This window comes from Rhinoraja longicauda, chromosome 20 (genome assembly GCF_053455715.1).
Source record: "Rhinoraja longicauda isolate Sanriku21f chromosome 20, sRhiLon1.1, whole genome shotgun sequence".
NCBI classification, from domain to species: Eukaryota; Metazoa; Chordata; class Chondrichthyes; order Rajiformes; family Arhynchobatidae; genus Rhinoraja; species Rhinoraja longicauda.
This window is the reverse complement of record NC_135972.1, coordinates 31,038,546-31,056,997: the sequence shown is the minus strand read 5'-3', so window position 1 is coordinate 31,056,997 and position 18,452 is coordinate 31,038,546. Positions and strand designations below refer to the sequence as shown.

The 18,452-nt window shown below is 42.9% G+C and overlaps 1 protein-coding gene across 3 annotated transcripts in view; it reads right to left on the bottom strand.

The window, feature by feature from the left end:
* Positions 1-18,452, bottom strand: part of mgat4c (mgat4 family member C) — a 391,818-nt gene that overhangs the window by 16,257 nt on the left and 357,109 nt on the right. Inside the window, exon 1 of one of the 3 annotated variants that reach the window (XM_078416633.1) lies at positions 487-559. The exons of the other annotated variants lie outside the window; for them this stretch is intronic. The gene's annotated coding sequence lies outside the window, so the exon portion shown is untranslated. Of the gene's footprint in view, positions 1-486; positions 560-18,452 lie in introns of those variants that run through there. 3 annotated transcript variants of the gene reach the window in all.

Here is an 18,452-nt window from a genome sequence, read left to right as displayed (position 1 = left end):
GCTGCAATTCTGAACACATCATATGCAGTCAATTAACAAGGCGCTTTCTCCTCCAATGAGAAAACCCTTTGGATTAAAAAAAAAATCATCACCCCAAGCGCATTAGAAATCACACCAGCTGCTTCTTGTTGAATGCGACACAGCGATCTGGTCTTGGAGTTCTGCTAGCAAAGCCTGGCCTGTCTGCTGTACTGCTGAGCCTCAGTAAGGTTCATGGCATCACCTGTGCTATTCCATCAGATCACCTCCTATGATATTTACAGTCCATGTTACATTACAGTGATTAGCAGTTAATTGCCACTTAACAGAATGTTTGTGATTGTGGTGCATTGATCAACCCTGGAGCAAGGAGAGCAGAGTGTGCAGATCCATTACTCATCAGAAAAATCTGCTGAAAATAAAATGAAACAAACTGAAAGAAAACCACAAGTTTACATGCAGCAGATCACCTCCCACCCTCTGTCATTCCCAATCTGTTGCACTGACCTCAGTTGATTTCACTTGCTGTCAGTCTCTTTCTTTCTCTTTTCTGCAATGCCAGTGTGTTCCTGTGGTCTTTGTTTCCTGCTCTCTCTCTGTCTCTCTGTCTCTGTCTGTCCGTCTCTCTCTCTCTCTCTCTCTCGCTCTCTCTCTCTCTCTCGCTCTCTCTCTCCCCCTCTCCCTCTCTCTCTCTCTCTCTCTCTCGCTCTCTCTCTCTCTCTCGCTCTCTCTCTCCCCCTCTCCCTCTCTCTCTCTCTCTCCCCCTCTCTCCTCCTCTCTCCCTCCCCCCTCTTTCTTTCTCTTCCTCTCTCTCTTCTCTCTATCTTTCTCTTTTTCTCTCTCTCTGTCTCTGTCCCCGTCCCTGTCTCTGTCACTCTTTCCCTCGCCTCCCTTCCTGTTCTCTCTCTGCCCCCCTCTACCCTCCCCTCTCTCCCTCTTCCTCCCACTCTCTCTGTTTTCTCCTGCTCTCTCCCCTCACCCCTCAATCCTCCTCTTCTGCCTCTCTCTCTGAACCCTCCTGTTCTCTTTCTCCCCTCTATCCTGCCTCCCTCTTTCTCTCTCTCTCCCACTTTCTCTCTCTCTCTCACACACACACAATACCCAGTCTTTTCTCTGAAGTCTGCACCAATGATTTTTCTCCTGCTGGATATGTGCTTGAATTTGCCTGTTGTCTCTTCAGTAGTTTGTCTCTCCTGTGCATGACCTTTCTCTATTTTTGACTGTCTGCTCTGGGGTTCCGTTACACCTGACCCCCTCACACATTCACACCTGGGAATTAGACATCCCGTCTCTTGATGCACTGTTGCGTATTGTGCCAGCACCCGGTCGCATTCCCCACTATAGCCATCAACATGGATAATCAAATAGCAGTGTGGACAATGTTGTGCTACAGTGAAACTTGTGCAGTTCTCATTGGGAACTGCTTGGAAACCTCAAAACGGCCTTGTTAATGTAGAACTGTCTATCGCAAGAAAACAAAGTGGCGGAGGGACACAAAGGGTCAGGCTCTGAACTATATAGATTTGGGCGACTATATTTGACATTGCACTATTACCGTTTATTTATTCGCCAGTTTGTTTTATATATGTTTACCAAACTTCCTTTTGAAGATAGACACAAAGTGCTGAAGAGGCAGCCTGTCTGGAGAGAAGGAATGGGTGACGTTTCGGGTCCAAACCCTTCTTCAGACTGATGTCAGGGGAGTGGGCGGTACTTAGATAAGGAAGTGTATAGATAAGAACGTATAAGGTGTAAAAATAAGACAAAGGGAATGGATATAGAAAAACAAGTATAAGGTGTGACAACAGGACAAAGGGAATTCATGCCTACCAAACCTCCTTTTGTTCATTATGTGCTTTGCAGAGTGTTACGTGTACATAGAAACATAGAAACATAGAAAATAGGTGCAGGAGGAGGCCATTTGGCCCTTTGAGCCAGCACTGCCATTCATTGCGATCGTGGCTGATCATCTACAATCAGTAACCTGTGCCTGCCTTCTCCCCATATCCCTTGATTCCACTAGCCCCTAGAGCTCTATCTAACTCTCTTTTAAATTCATCCAGTGAATTGGCCTCCACTGCCTTCTGTGACAGAGAATTCCACAAATTCACAACTCTCTGGGTGAAAACGTTTCTTCTCACCTCAGTTTTAAATGGCCTCCTCTTTATTCTTAGACTGTGTCCCCTGGTTCCGGAATCCACAAACATTGGGAACATTTTTCCTGCATCTAACTTGTCAAGTCCTTTTATAATTTTATACGACTCTATAAGATCCCCTCTCATCCTTCTAAACTCCAGTGAATACAAGCCTCGTCTTTCCAATCTTTCCTCATATAACATTCCCTCCATCCCAGGGATTAACCTCGTGAACCTACGCTGCACGGCCTCAATAGCAAGGACGTCCTTCCTCAAATTAGGAAACCAAAACTGCACACAATACTCCAAATGTGGTCTCACCAGGGCCCGAAACAACTGAAGAAGGACTTCTTTGCTCCTGTACTCAAATCCTCTTGTTATGAAGGCCAACATGTCACTAGCTTTCTTCACTGCCTGCTGTACCTGCACGCTTACTTTCAGTGACTGATGTACAAGGACACCAAGGTCTTGTTGTACTTTCCCTTTACCTAATCTGACACCATTGAGATAATAATCTGCCTCCTTATTTTTGCCGCCAAAGTGGATAACCTCACATTTATCTACATTATACTGCATCTGCCATGCATCTGCCCACTTACTCAACCTGTCCAAGTCATCCTGCAACCTCCTAACATCCTCTTCGCAGTTCACACTGCCACCCAGCTTTGTGTCATCCGCACACTTGCTCGTGTTACTTCTAATTCCATCATCCAAATCATTAATATATATTGTAAATAGTTGCGGCCCCAGCACTGAGCCTTGCGGCACGCCACTCGCTACTGCCTGCCATTCTGAAAAGGACCCGTTTACTCCTACTCTTTGCTTCCTGTCTGCCAACCAATTCTCTATCCATGTCAATACCCTACCCCCATACCATGTGCTCTAATTTTCCACACCAACCTCCCGTGTGGGACCTTATCAAAGGCTTTCTGAAAGCCTAGATACACTGGCTCTCCTTCATCCATTTTGCTTGTCACATCCTCCAGAAGATTAGTCAAGCAGGATTTCCCCTTCATAAATCCATGCTGACTTGAATCACTCCTGTTACCGCTATCCAAATGCGCCGTTATTACCTCTTTAATAATTGACTCCAGCATCTTCCCCACCACCGATGGCAAGCTAACTGGTCTATAATTCCCCGCTTTCTCTCTCGCTCCTTTCTTAAAAAGTGGAATGACATTAGCTACCCTCCAATCCACAGGAACTGATCCTGAATCGATTGAACATTGGAAAATGATCATCAATGCATCTACGATTTCTTGAGCCACCTCCTTGAGTACCCTGGGATGCAGACCATCAGGCCCTGGGGATTTATCATCCTTCAGTCCCATCGGTCTACCCAATACTATTTCTCACCTATTACAAATATCTGTTGTGCTGCTGCAAGTAAGAATTTAATTGTTCCGTTTCGGGTCATATGACAACCCAGCACTCTTGAAACTTGTTGCTCCATTTGTTCAGGAAATAAATGGGGTTTAATTTCTTACAGGTAGCTGTTTTGGAACGTTGGAATGATTTATATTTGGCTCAATGCAATTTTATATGAAGATACAATGTTTTATAATATGCCTTAAACCTTGACAGAGGATTTTGTTGGCATGTAAACGTAAATTGGGAAGAAGCAAAATTAATTTGAAATCTGTTATTGTGTGGAAATATAATATTTGAAATCAAATTGCGTGAAGTCTGTAAAAAGTGAGTGACATAATAGGGTCTGGCTGATTCCAAGGCCGTGTGTCAATTAATAACAGATACTGACAATGCCGAAGGGAAATTCTCTCAGTTGCCATTAGGTGTCAGCTACTTGAGGTACAGCATTTAGAGTGATGGAGTCATAGAGTGATACAGTGTGGAAACAGGCCTTTCGGCCCAACTTGCCCATACCGCCAACATGTCCCAGCTACCTTAGTCCCACCTGCCTGCGTTTGGTCTATATCCCTCCAAACCTGTCCTATTCATGTAGCTGTCTGTTTTTTTAAATGTTGGGATAGTCCCAGCCTCAACTACCTTCTCTGGCAGCTTGTTCCATACCCCCACCAACCCCATATGTGTGAAAAAGTTACCCCTCAGATCCCTATTAAACCTTTTCCCTTTCACCTTAAACCTCTGTCCTCTGGTCCTTGATTCCCCTACTCTGGGCAAGAGACTCTGTGTGTGTCTGAAGAAGGATCTTGACCCGAAACGTTAACCATTCCTGCTCTCCAGAGATGCTGCCTGTCCCGCTGAGTTACTCCAGCTTTATGTGCCTATCTTCGGTTTAAACCAGCATCTGCAGTTCCTTCTTACACTCTGTGCATCTACCCATCTCAAGATTTTGTACAGGTTAGCAGGTTGCTTCGAAAACAAATGAGTTTGAAAGAGGGGGAAATAAATTAAGTGGCTCTTTCAAATTGGTGTTAAAAACCCCTCAAATTCTGAAATGAGATTGGCTTTTAAGAACAGAATGCACACTGATAAATGATGTTCCATTGGAAAATGAAGGACATTGTTGAAAACAGGATCAGTCCCCTTTCCAGATCTAAATCCCTCACTTGCTTTCTAAAAATAACAAACCAAAGTGATGATGTAGAAACAAGGAACCACAGATACTGCTTTACAAAAATAGACACAACGTGCTGGAGTAACTCAGCAGGTCAGACAGCGCCCTGGAGAACACCAAAGTGATTCCTGTTTGCATCATGCCATTTGCAATTTTGGGGAATGATTTCTGTCAGGAATTGACAACTTATCGGAAGTGAAGCCCAACAAGATCTGGGCAACGGATTGCTGATTGGGTAAATTGCATCTTCTGTCAAAGTTAAGGCACAGGAAGAGGAGATATCTATAAGAACTCAGCCCTTGAGAATCCGACATTTAGTGCAAATGGCAAGAAATAGGAAAGGAGAGGTTATCAGGGATTTTCTGCAAAACTCCATAGTGCTCTGAGGAGGTGCTTCCTGTAAACCAGCTGTGCACCTGTTTCCAAGAAGTGTCAATCAGGGGCAGGAGGTAAGGTTTCATTGAAGTATTCAACATCCTACGTAGGTTTCTACAGGTTCCAGCAAGACTCTACTGGTCGAGAACCCCTGGAGGTTTTGTGCTGTTGTAGGTCTTTAAAGAATGGATTTGTGCTTAAAAAATATATATTTTAAAATATTTTTTTGTGTGGAATAGCACCACTTTTTAAAAACATTTTATTAAATTGAGTAAATTGAGTGGATCGATTGTCATCATGTATTGTCTTTCTGCTGACTAGTTATCAGGCAACAAAAGCTTTTCACTGTACCTCGGTACACGAGACAATAAACATAAGGGCCTGTCCCACTTTAGGCGATTTTAAAGAGACTGCCGGCGACTCTCAAATTTGTAGCAGATTGCCGAACTTTTCTTTTACCCGACGACAATGACCACGACAATGCCGAGTCAGGTCGAGATTACACCGTCTTCGGAAACATCACGAAATTCCCACGCTGTCAATGCATCTCCGGCGTCCTGATTTTCGCTGAAATCACTGACAAGTCGGTAAGTACTTGAGAGTTTTGAACTATAACATCTTGTATGGGTTACTTAAAAACCAAGCTTCACTGTAACAAGGCATAAACTGGATTTACTTCCAGCTTACTAATAGCTGTATTAAAACAATTAATTTTAAAAGTGGTTAAATGTGATCGCTGATGGCCATAAACATTGCGGAAATTCCCACGCTTACCTGACCATCAAACTGTCGCCTCCAATCTACCTGTCAAATGTCCTGACGGTAAATAAATTGGTTAAACACAAGCATTTTATGGTATTTTGAAATGACTTTACTTATTTTAATATAATGTGCTTCTAAATGCATCTAAGAAAACCTAGCAAACCTGGGGACAGCATGCGACAGCGCCCGCAATAAGCAACGATACCTGGCGACAAGCCAGCTGTCGCCGAGAAATTTCACTCCAGATGATTTCTCAGCGACGCGCTGAGATCCACTACGATTCTTGGAAGACTCCTCACGATCATGCCCGCGACACATGGCGAACTGTCGGCGACAGCCTAGTCACCGGCAGTCGCCTTAAAATCGCCTAAAGTGGGACAGGCCTTTTAACTGAACTGAGTAGTTATCAGTGTTCACTACTTCTGCATCAAAGGACCTCTTTTATTTGCCAGTCCTTTACTTTATTTCCATGGCAATTGCCAGTTATATTTTTGTAGCTTATGAAAGAATGAGGATATGTTTTCTCTCGGGGAGATGACCAAGATGGAGATGTTGAACAGGAACATGTAACGGGACATATAATTCAGCACAACATGATCCTTGACTTATGTTACCGGTTGTGAATTCAACTACCCTGGCTGGACGAGTGGCCGATACACCTGGTATAGTTTTCTCTCTACACCAGGCAGACGACCACAGCGATGCACCATATGCTGTGAAGAATCTGTGCCCACATCTGGATCAGGCACATCTGGATCAGGCACATCTGTTCCCTCAGAAGCAAGTGTTATCGCAACAGGATGTTTTCATGCTGATTTCACTACAAGTTACCTTGGAGACAATCAAGCACATTATTCAGGCTGCAATGCATGCACGCACAAGGGAAATGGAAGTTTCTGTTTGGATAAGGAACATCTTCATCTGTGGAAGAGTAGGTCTTAGTTGAACAAAGCAGACAGCTCTCACTGGCTGTTCAGATCCTACAATTGCAAACCGTTACACTTGACTCCTGAGTGGGATTCACATGTGTTTCTATTGATCCCATGGCTTCTGGGAGGATAAATATTCTGCACTCAATTAATGACCAGGTTTGTCTGATATTGTGCAGGACAGCACTTATTACCGAAGAAGTACCCGCTGTCTATATCATTTGAAAGAATCACAGCATTAGGCAAAGAGCAATTACAGCCCACATTGAGGAAGCCCTTAATCCATGAGGAGCGTTTGACGGCACTGGGCCTGCACTCACTGGAGTTTAGAAGCATAAGGAGGAACCTCATTGAAACCACACAATAGTGAAAGGCTTGGATAGAGTGGATGTGGAGAGGATGGTTCCACTAGTGGGAGAGTCTAGGACGAGAGGTCATGGCCTCTAAATTAAAGGATGTTCCTTTAGGAAGGAGATGAGGAGGAATTTCATTAGGCAGAGGGTGGTGAATCTGTGGATTTTTTTTGTCACAGAAGGCTGTGGAGGCCAAGTCAGTGGATATATTTAAGACAGAGATGGATAGGTTCTTGATTAGTACGGGTGCCAGAGGTTATGGGGAGAAGGCAGGAGAATGGGGTTAGGTTTGATGGGCCGAATGGCCTAATTCTGCTCCTATCACTTATGATCTTAACAAGAGAGGAATACTTAGACCTGAATGCCTCAACGTCTGTCTGTTATTTCTCAACTATCATTTCCACTTACAAGAAGCACGACGTGGTTAGTTCAGCTCAAGAGGAGAGCTAGTGTAAATAGACATTGTGTATTACCGTGACTTCAATGTGAAATTTCTCCTAACTGAATTTTGTCACAGTAATAGTTGTATGCTAACATGAGAAGCAGAATGTCTCCATTTCATTACAGACAAATGTTTTGCTGATGTTTTGCAGGTGGAAAGGAATCAGAGTGACCAGTGTTAGCATGTGCCCTTCAGTACTGTGCATTCGCAAGAAAAGGTGCAGAGTAGATTTATGAGGATGTTGCTCAAGGTCCTGATATTGGGACCGGGCAAGCTCAGACTTTACTCCTTGGAATGCAGAAAGCTGAGGGGTGATTTTGTAGAGACTCATAAGATCATCACCAGAATAGATAAGGTGACAGCACAGTTTTTTTTTAACCCAGGGAAGGGGAAGCAAGAACCAGGGGACATAGTTTTAAGGTGACAAGGGAAAGCTTTAGTTGGAAACTGAGGGACAACTTTTTCAGTCAGGGGGTGGTGGGTTTAGAGATTGAGCTACCAGAAGAGGTGTAGTTGGGGCAGGTGCAATGACAACATTTAAAAGACATTTGGACATGTGCCAAATATGGGCAAATGGAACTTGTTTAGATGGGGCATCTCGGTCAGCAAGGATAGGTTGGGCTGAAGGGCCTGTTTCCGTACTGTACGACTCTGTATGACTCCAATGTGTTGAACTGAAAATTAAATCAATTGGCAAGGTAGAATATATCTTACAATTGAACGATATTCAGTCAGTTCTCACATTCTGACAACAGGCACCAGAAATAAACCCTGGTGTTTCTCTTGTGGTGGCAGCCACACCGTTGTTGCAATTAGTACAGATGTAGAATTAATCCAAAAGAACACAGAACATAGAGCCGTACAGCATTAGAACAAGCCCTTAAGCCCACTCTGCCCCTGTTAACAATGATGCCAAATTAAACTAATGGCATCTGCCTGCACATTATCCATATCCCTCTATTCATTGCATGTTCATGTCCTGGTCCAAATGCCTTTTAAACACTTCTATTATATCTGCTTCCACCAATCTACACCTAGCAGCATGTTCCAGGCACCTCTTTGTATAAAAATACTTGCCTTGTTCGTCTGCTTTAAACCTGTCCTATCCCACCTTAAGGTATCTCGTATTTGAAATATATAAAGATTCTGCCTATCTACCTTATCTATACCACTCATAATTTTGTAAATTACTGTCAGCTTTCCCCGCCCAGTCTTTGATGCCCGAGGGAAAACAATTCAAATTTTTCCAACCTCTATAGAAATTAAATCACACATGGATTTATGCATCGACGGGTGCAAAATAAATTAATCAACGCAGTGCCGGCTATGGAACTGATTTATATTTTACAATTAGAACATCCTGAGTTATACGTAGAAAAATAAAATGCTAGGAACACCCAGTGGGTTAGACAGCATTTGTGGGAAGAGAAATAGTTAACTTTTCTGGTATTGGACCTGTTGTCAGAAGTGTTTTAAGTTATCAGTAGATAGCACAAGGAAGAGCATTTAGACCTTCCTATGGGTTGTTAATGTGTTAAACTTATGATAAAGTATTACAAGTGTTGAATTATTCTTGTATGAGAAGAGCATTTTGATTTCATCACTGAACAGCCCAGCAGTTACTGCCCAAGGAAATAAATTGTCCAGATGGAAACCAATAAATGGACCATGATGTGTGGGAAGGAACTGCAGATGCTGGTTTACACTGAAGATAGACACAAAGTGCTGGAGTAACTCAGTGGATCAGGCAGCATCTCTGGAAAGAAGGAATGAGTGACATTACGGGTCGAGACCCTTCTTCAGACTGAGACTTCAGGTTTGTCTCATAGAAACATAGAAACATAGAAACATAGAAAATAGGTGCAGGAGTAGGCCATTCGGCCCTTCAAGCCTGCACCGCCATTCAATATGATCATGGCTGATCATTCAGCTCAGTAACCTGTACCTGCCTTCTCTCCATACCCCCTGATCCCTTTAGCCACAAGGGTCACATCTAACTCCCTCTTAAATATAGCCAATGAACTGACCTCAACTACCTTCTGTGGCAGAGAATTCCACAGACTCGCCACTCTCTGTGTGAAGAAATGTTTTCTCATCTCGGTCCTAAAAGACTTCCCCTTATCCTTAAGCTGTGACCCCTGGTTCTGGACTCCCCCAACATTGGGAACAATCTTCCCACATCTAGCCTCTCCAACCCCTTAAGAATTTTCTCAAGAAGAGTCTTGACCCGAAATGTCACCCATTCCTTCTATCCAAATATATCTGTATGGTGGCAACTGCAAACACATTTTAGAAGCTACCAGCTAGGGATTTCTAGGCATTTGTCTGTAGCTACCCTGTCAGATGCCATTTGGAGACATATGATAGGACTACACCTTGTTTCTCTCTCCACAGATTCTAACTGCCTGACTGAGTATTTTCAATATTAATTATTTTCTTTTCAGAGTTCCATCACCTGCAGAGGTTTACCATTCCCTTTCATTTTACTCTTAGCTTTCATGTCAATATAATTGTAATAAGTAAAAGTTTTTGGATATGTGAAATGTGAAATGTGAAATGGGTAGAAAATGCCATGGGACATTCTAAGCCTGTGGAGATAACAATCTTACAATTAATTAGGCAACTGAAACCTTCATTTCAATTTCAAAGCAACAAAATTCTAATTTGCACAAATGAAAATTATGTATGAATCTTAAGAGAAGATATAACTTCTGGGTATCGTTTCAGGATTAAACTCATCCATTTAATAAAATGATGCACTTCTTCTCTCAGAGAATTTTGAATCGTAAGGTTATAAGTGATAGGAGTAAAATTAGGCTATTCGGCCCATCAGTGTACTCTGCCATTCAATCATGGCTGATCTCTCCCTCCTAACCCCATTCTCCTGCCGTCTCCCCATAACCACTGACACTCGTACTAAACAGGAATCTATCTATCTCTGCCTTAAATATATCCATTGACTTTGCCTCCACAGCCTTCTGTGGCAAATAATTCCACAGATTCACCACGCTCTGACTAAAGAAATTCCTCATCATTTCCTTCCTAAAGGAACGTTCTTTAATTCTGAGGCTATGACCTCTAGTCCTAGACTTTCCCACTAGTGGAAACATCCTCTCCACATCCACTCTATTCAAGCCTTTTACTATTCTGTTTCAATGAAGTCCCCCACATTCTTCTAAACTCCAACGAATACAGGCCCAGTGCCGTCAATTGCTCATCATATGTTAACCTACTCATTCCTGGGATCATTCTTGTAAACCTCCTCTGGACCCTCTCCAGAGCCAGCACATCCTTCCTCAGATATGGTGGCCAAATCTTTGAAATACTCTCTTACAAACAGTTGTGGAATTCTTTTATGTTTATTCAAGATGGCGACGGATTTTTTAAAATGGGGAATACAAGATTATGGAGGATCAGGTGACCAGGGTCAATGATTAGATTTGCCAAGATCATCTTCCATGGTGATGTTGGTTTGAGGGGCCAATTGACACACCTTATTTTGCACCTAACATTCTCAAAGTGTCCCAACCTGAAACATCATCTGTCCTTTTCCCTCCACAGATGCTGGCTGGTCTACCGAGTTCCTCCAACACTTTGTTGTCTTTCTTTTCTCCTTTAGGACTGCTTTGTTTTTCAGCTCCTGCAGCTTCATTCTTTTTATTTCTATTTGCATATATATTGCATTCAGAAAGTATTCAGACCCCAAGGATTAGAATTTTTGCAAAGTCATTAAAAAGAAATAACTGAAATATCACATTTACATAGGTATTCAGACCCTTTACTCAGTACTTTGTTGAGGCACCTTTGGCAGCGATTACAGCCTCAAGTCTTCTTGGGTATGACGCTACAAGCTTGGCACACCTGTATTTAGGTAATTTCTCCCATTCTTCTCTGTAGATCCTCTCAAACTCTGCCAGGTTGGATGGGGAGCGTCGATGCACAGCTATTTTCAGGTCCCTCCAGAGATGTTCGATCGGGTTCAAGTCCGGGCTCTGGCTGGGCCACTCAAGGACATTCGCAGACTTGTCACGAAGCCACTCCTGCCTTGTCTTAGCTGTGTGCTTAGGGTCATTGTCCTGTTGGAAAGTGAACCTCTGCCCCAGTCTGAGGTCCAGAACACTCCGGAGCAGGTTTTCGTCAAGGATCTCTCTGTACTTTGCTCCGTTCATCTTTCCCTCGATCCTGACTAGTCTTCCAGTTCCTATCACTGAAAAACATCCCCACAGCATGATGCTGCCACCACCATGCTTCACCGTAGGTATGGCATTGGCCAGGTGATGAGCGGTGCTGCTTGGCATTCAGGCCAAAGAGTTCAATCTTGGTTTCATCAGACTAGAGAACCTTATTTCTCATGGTCTGAGAGTCCTTTAGGTGCCTTTTGGCAAACTCCAAGCAGGCTGTCTTGTGCCTTTTACTGAGGAGTGGCTTCCGTCTGGCCACTCTAACATAAAGGCCTGATTGGTGGAGTGCTGCAGATAAAGTTGTCCTTCTGGAAGGTTCTCCCATCTTCACAGAGGAACTCTGGAGCTCTGTCAGAGTGACCATCAGGTTCCAAAGTTTTTCCATTTAAGAATGACGGAGGCCACTGTGCTCTTCGGGACCTGCAATGCTGCAGAACTTGCTTTATACACTTCCCCAGATCTGCCTCTCGACACAATCATGTGTCGGAGGTCTACGGACAATTCCTTCGTCTTCATGGCTTGGTTTTTGCTCTGACATGCACTGTCAACTGTGGGTCCTTATATAGACAGGTGTGTGCCTTTCCAAATCATGTCCAATCAATTTAATGTACCACTGGTGGACTCCAATCAAGTTGTAGAAACATTTCAAGGATCTTCAATGGAAACAGGATGAACATTTTTGCGTGTCGTAGCAAAGGGTCTGAATACTTATGTAAATGTAATATTTCAGTTATTTCTTTTGAATTGCTTTGCAAAAATTTCTAAACATCTGTATTCGCTTCTTCATTCTGGGGGTATTGTGCGTAGATTGATGATTAAATATTTTTTTTTTAATCCATTTTAAAATAAGGCTGTAATGTACCAAAATGTGGAAAAAGTGAAGGGGTCTGAATACTTTCTGAATGCACTGTATTTCTGACAGTGCCCAGAGAAATATGTATATGTAAGGCTGATGTACCCATGTACCTGCTATCCCTGTTTAGTTTTCCAAGGAATGGTGACACATGGACCTTTTTGCACTCGGACAGTCAGGAATGTTCCCGATTAGCTTTGGCAAATCAGATGATTGCCTGGAGGAATTTAAAAAAGCCCAGTAATCTCTCCAAGTCTGAATTGCAAGTTTGCGTTGTGAATGCATACCCTGAGCTTGTGTTAAATGTAATTTCTTTAGCTTTGGTGATGCTTATTAGAATGTTCCTTGGCAATCTGTGCAACCTTTTTTCCATCAAGGGAAAACAAGATATGATTAGCATTTATTTTTTCATTTTTCAGAGACTGGGCACGATTTTCTTTGATTTCTAAAGCTTTTATCTTCCAACCTTACAGTAATCGACATATTTTTTTTCTGGCAAATTTAAATGAAAGTGTGTATCTTGAAAATTGCAAAGGAGAATTTAATAAGCAACGAGAGGAAGAATTAAGTAAATTCAAGTTGTATTCAGCTGTTAAATAATTCATTATTCAATTTATATTCATCGTTCAAATAAAAATTCCAGCATCATAATTGAAGTTTACAATTATGTTTAACAACTCTTACAACGCACTGCTTTGAAGCAAACAACTGTTTGTTTAAGTTATTTTCTTCTTTTGGAAATAATTATTGATTGTGCAATATTCAAATCTTGTGAATTCTGTTTGCAATCACAGAAATTAATAAGTAGAGAGGCAGAAAATAAAGTAAATTTATTTAAATTGTATTAAATGGAAATATACTTGACATAGGGCCCCAACACAAAACATCGTCTATCAATTCCTTCCACAGATGCTGCCTGACCCGCTGAGTTACTTCAACAGGGTGATTACTTCAACAGGGGTAAGGGTGGATTGTACAAAAGGGATGGAATGCACCTTAACAGGTGGGGGACCAGCATTCTGGCAGGCAGGTTTGTCACTGCTACACGGGTGGTTTTAAACTAAATAGGAGGGGGGGGGGTCAAATGGGATAGTCAAGGATGGAGTTAAAGGGAAAGAGAGTAAAGGGATAGTTAATGACCCCAGAATTAACGGGAAAGAAAGCTGACAAAGGGATAGGAGCGTATGGCCAAGTGTAATAGGAATCGATGTGAAGGGTGAGATGAGTAAGGAGTTAAAAGTATTGTATATGAATGCGCAAAGTATAAGAAGTATAGTAGATGAGCTTGAGGCTCAGTTAGAGATTGGTAGATATGACATTGTGGGGATTACAGAGGCTGCAGGAGGATTGGGCCTGGGAACTTAATATTCAGGGTTGTACATCCTATAAAAAGGACAGGCAGGTGGGCAGAGGAGGTGGGGTAGCTCTGTTGGTGAGGGATGGAATTCAGTCCCTTGCAAGGGGTGACATTGGGACTGATGAGGTAGAGTCACTGTGGATAGAGTTGAGGAATTGTAAAGGTAAGAAGACACCAATTGGAGTTATCTACAGACCCCCAAATAGTAGCCCGGATGTAGGGTGTAAGTTGCAGCAGGAGTTAAAGCTGGCATGTAACAAAGGTAATGCCACTGTGGTGATGTGGGGGATTTCAATATGCAGGTAGATTGGGAAATTCATGTTGGTTCTGGACCCCAAGAAAGAGAGTTTGTAGGGTGCCTCTGAGATGGATTCTTAGAGCAGCTTGTGCTGGAGCTTACCAGAGAAAGGGCAATTCTGGATTTAGTGTTGTCCAATGATCCAGATTTGATAAGAGAACTCGAGGTAAAGGAACCACTTGCAGATAGTGACCATAATATGATTTAACCTGCAATTTGAGAGGGAGGAGTTTAAATCAGAAGTGGCAGTGTTGCAGTTGGACAAAGGGGACTATGAAGGCATGAGAGAGGAGCTGGCCAAGGTCGACTGGAAAGAGATTCTAGCAGGAATGAAGGTGAAACAGCAATGGCAGGAATTTCTGGGCACAATCCGGAAGATGCAGGATCATTTCATTCCAAAGCGGAAGAAAAATTCTACGGGGAGTAGGAGGCAACCGTGGCTGACAAGGGAAGTTAGAGATAGAATAAAACTAAAAGAAAAGATGTATAAGACAGCAAAGAGTAGCAGGAACCCAGAGGATTGGGAAACTTTCAAAGGACAACAGAAGGTAACAAAATGGGCAATACGGGCTGAAAAGGTGAAGTACGAGGGGAAGCTGGCCAAGAATATAAAGAAGGACAGTAAAAGCTTCTTTAGGTATGTTAGGAGAAAAAGATTAGCAAAGACAAATGTGGGTCCCTTGAAGGCAGACATGGATGAAATTATTATGTGTAACAAAGAAATGGCAGAAGAGTTGAACAGGTACATCGAATCTGTCTTCACTAAGGAGGACATAAACAGTCTCCCAGATGTACTGGAGGACAGAGGATCTAGGGGGATAGAGGAACTGAAAGAAATTTGCATTAGGCGAGAAATGGTATTGGGTAGACTGATGGGACTGAAGGTTGATAAATCTCCAGGGCCTGATGGTCTGCATCCCAGGGTACTCAGGGTGGTGGCTCTAGAAATAGTAGACGCATTGGTAATCATTTTCCAATATTCAATCGATTCAGGATCAGTTCCTGTGGATTGGAAGATAGCTAATGTTATCCCACTTTTCAAGAAAGGAGCGAGAAAGAAAATGGGGATTTACAGACCAGTTAGCCTGACATCGGTGGTGGGGAAGATGCTGGAGTCAATTATTAAAGAGGTAATAACGGTGCATTTGGATAGCAGTAAAAGGATAAGTGCAAATCAGCATGGATTTATGAAAGGGAAATCATGCTAGACTAATCTTCTGGAATTTTTTGAGGATGTGACAAGTAAAATGGATGAAGGGGAGCCAGTGGATGTAGTGTATCTAGACTTTCAGAAAGCCTGTGATAAGGTCCCACATGGGAGGATGGTGAGCAAAATTAGAGCACATGGTATTGGGGGTAGGGTGTTCACATGGATAGAGAATTGGTTGGCAGACAGGAAGCAAAGAGTAGGAGTAAACAGGTCCTTTTCAGAATGGCAGGCAGTGGCGAGTGGAGTGCTGCAAAGTTTGGTGCTGGGGCCGCAACTATTTACCATATATATTATTGATTTGGATGAAGGAGTTAGAAGTAACACTAACAAGTTTGTGGATGACACTAAGCTGGGTGGCAGTGTGAACTGCGAAGAGGATGTTAGAAGGTTGCAGGGTGACCTGGACAGGTTGAGTGAGTGGGCAGATGCAGTACAATGTAGAAAAATGTGAGGTTATCCACTTTGGCAGCAAAAACAAGGAGGCAGATTATTACCTCAATGGTGTCAGGTTAGGTAAGGGGGAAGTGCAGCAAGACCTTGGTGTCCTTGTACACCAGTCACTGAAAGTTGGCGTGCAGGTACAGCAGGCAATGAAGAAAGCTAATGGCATGTTGGCCTTCATAACGAGAGGATTTCAGTAAAGTAGTAAAGAGGTTCTGGTTGTATAGGGCCCTGGTATCTGGAGTAGTATTGGAGTATTGCGTACAGTTTTGGTCTCCTAATTTGAGGAAGGACATCCTTGCAATTGAAGCAATGCAGCGTAGGTTCACGAGATTGATCCCTGGGATGGCGGGACTGTCATATGAGGAAAGATTGTAAAGACTAGGCTTGTATTCATTGGAGTTTAGAAGGATGAGAGGGGATCTTATAGAGACATAGAAAATTGTAAAAGGACTGGACAAGCTAGATGCAGGAAAAATGTTCCCAATGGTGGGGGAGTCCAGAGCCAGGGGCCACAGTCTTAGAATAAAGGGGAGGACATTTAAGACTGAGGTGAGAAGAAACTTTTTCACCCAGAGAGTTGTGAATTTGTGGAATTCTCTGTCACAGAGGGCAGTGGAGGCCAAATCACCAGATGAATTTAAGAGAGAGTTAGATAGAGCTCTGGGGGCTAGTGGAATCAAGGGATATGGGGAGAAGTTGGGCTTAGGGTACTGATTGTGGATGATCAGCCATGATCACAATGAATGGCGGTGCTGGCTCGAAGGGCCGAATGGCCTCCTCCTGCACCTATTTTCTATGTTTCTATGTTTCTATGTAACACTTTGTTTTTACTCAAGATTCCAGAATCTGCAGTTACTTGCAAAGATACTAGAGGAGCAAGATGAACCACTCCGTCAAAATCTCCTATACTGGTGTAGTACGCAAAGGAGCGTAACGTCCACCATTTTAGTAAGCAAAACCCACCGTTCTCTATGCCTCTCGCAGTGTAATCAGTGTTTTGGGGGAACAGCATGTGTGATGATACCATAAAAATGCAGAATATATCTTTAAAAATGTTTCTGCAAGTTTCTGCCTACTAAAATGGCGCCATGACATACTACGGTGTTTAGGGTCGAGTGGTCTATCTTGCTCTGCTCTATTATCTTTGGTTACTTGTGTCTCCAAAATATGCTCATGATCCATTCTTATATTTTTCATGATCCTGTATTCTTCACTAGCTTGGGGAAAAGAAACAGCTGCAAAAGTCCTTTAGAAAATTGACACCATCCAGGATAAAGCAACACCTTGTCATTCATCTTAAACCTCAATGGTGACAATTTAGTTGCAAGGTCTAAAAAATGCATTGCCAAAGTATCTTCAATAAGCCAACAACCTCTGCCGCTGAGGAAGACAAGGATTGGAGGTGCAAAGGAATGTCAATATTTATATGTTTTTTAAAAGTTTTTTTTTAGAGATACAGCGCAGAAACAGGCCCTTCGGCCCACCGGGTCTGTGCCGCCCAGCGATCCCCGCACATTAACACTATCCTACACACACTAGAGACTTTTTTTTAATTAACATTTTACCCAGTCAATTAACCTACACGCCTGTACGTCTTTGGAGTGTGGGAGGAAACCGAAGATCTCGGAGAAAATCCACGCAGGTCACGGGGAGAACGTACAAACTCCGTACAGACAGCGCCCGTAGTCAGGATGGAACCTGAGTCTCAGGCGCTGCATTCGCTGTAAGGCTGCAACTCTACCGCTGCGCCACCGTGCCACCGCTTCTCTCCAAGTCATGAACCAAATTGATCCGGACATATATCGCAAGTCGTTCATCACTACTGTATCTATATCTTGGAGATTCCTACCTTTAGCCAGATGGACAGCAGAAGTTCAAGAAAGCAGCTTACCACCAGGCTCTCAAGGGCAATTAGGAATGGGCAAAAAAAATCTTCATCACTGCTGCAGGCAAGACCATAGAACTCCATCTCAGCAACAGTTCACAAGTTTGACACTGTCTTCTCAATGGCTAATAGGGATGGGCAATAAATCTTACCTTTGCCAGCAACGCCTAAGTCAGGGAAGACTAAAATAAAAATGCATTGAGGTGAAATTAGACTTAGGCCTCAGCTTTCAAAAAGTGAAAGAATCAGCAGGTCATTTTACAGTTTGGCTGACATTGTTTTCTACAGATGCTAAACTGAGCTAACCAGCCATAACAGCAATCTCAGTTGAATGCTATTACTCAGACATAACAGCTTAAGTTATGGAGAAGACTGCAACAGAAAGGTGCAGCAGTTGGTTCAGCTGTTTCATAGCTCCAGTGATCCAGATACTCTCCATGATTGCAAGAGTTTGCTCCAAGTGGTCCGGTTTCTCCCACCATGTAAAATAATTGCTGGTAGGTTAATTGTTCTACTGTAGGTTAATGGCAAATGGATCCATAGCAGATTTGATCGATGTGTGCGAAAGTGACTTAATTGCTGGCGCACAGTGAGAAAAAGAGTGGGACAATCGAAATTACTATCTTGGGAGCCAGAATGGAACAGATGGACCAAATGTCCACCTTTGGGTGGCCAAAACAGGCAATCAGAAATACAAGAGAAAAGTGATT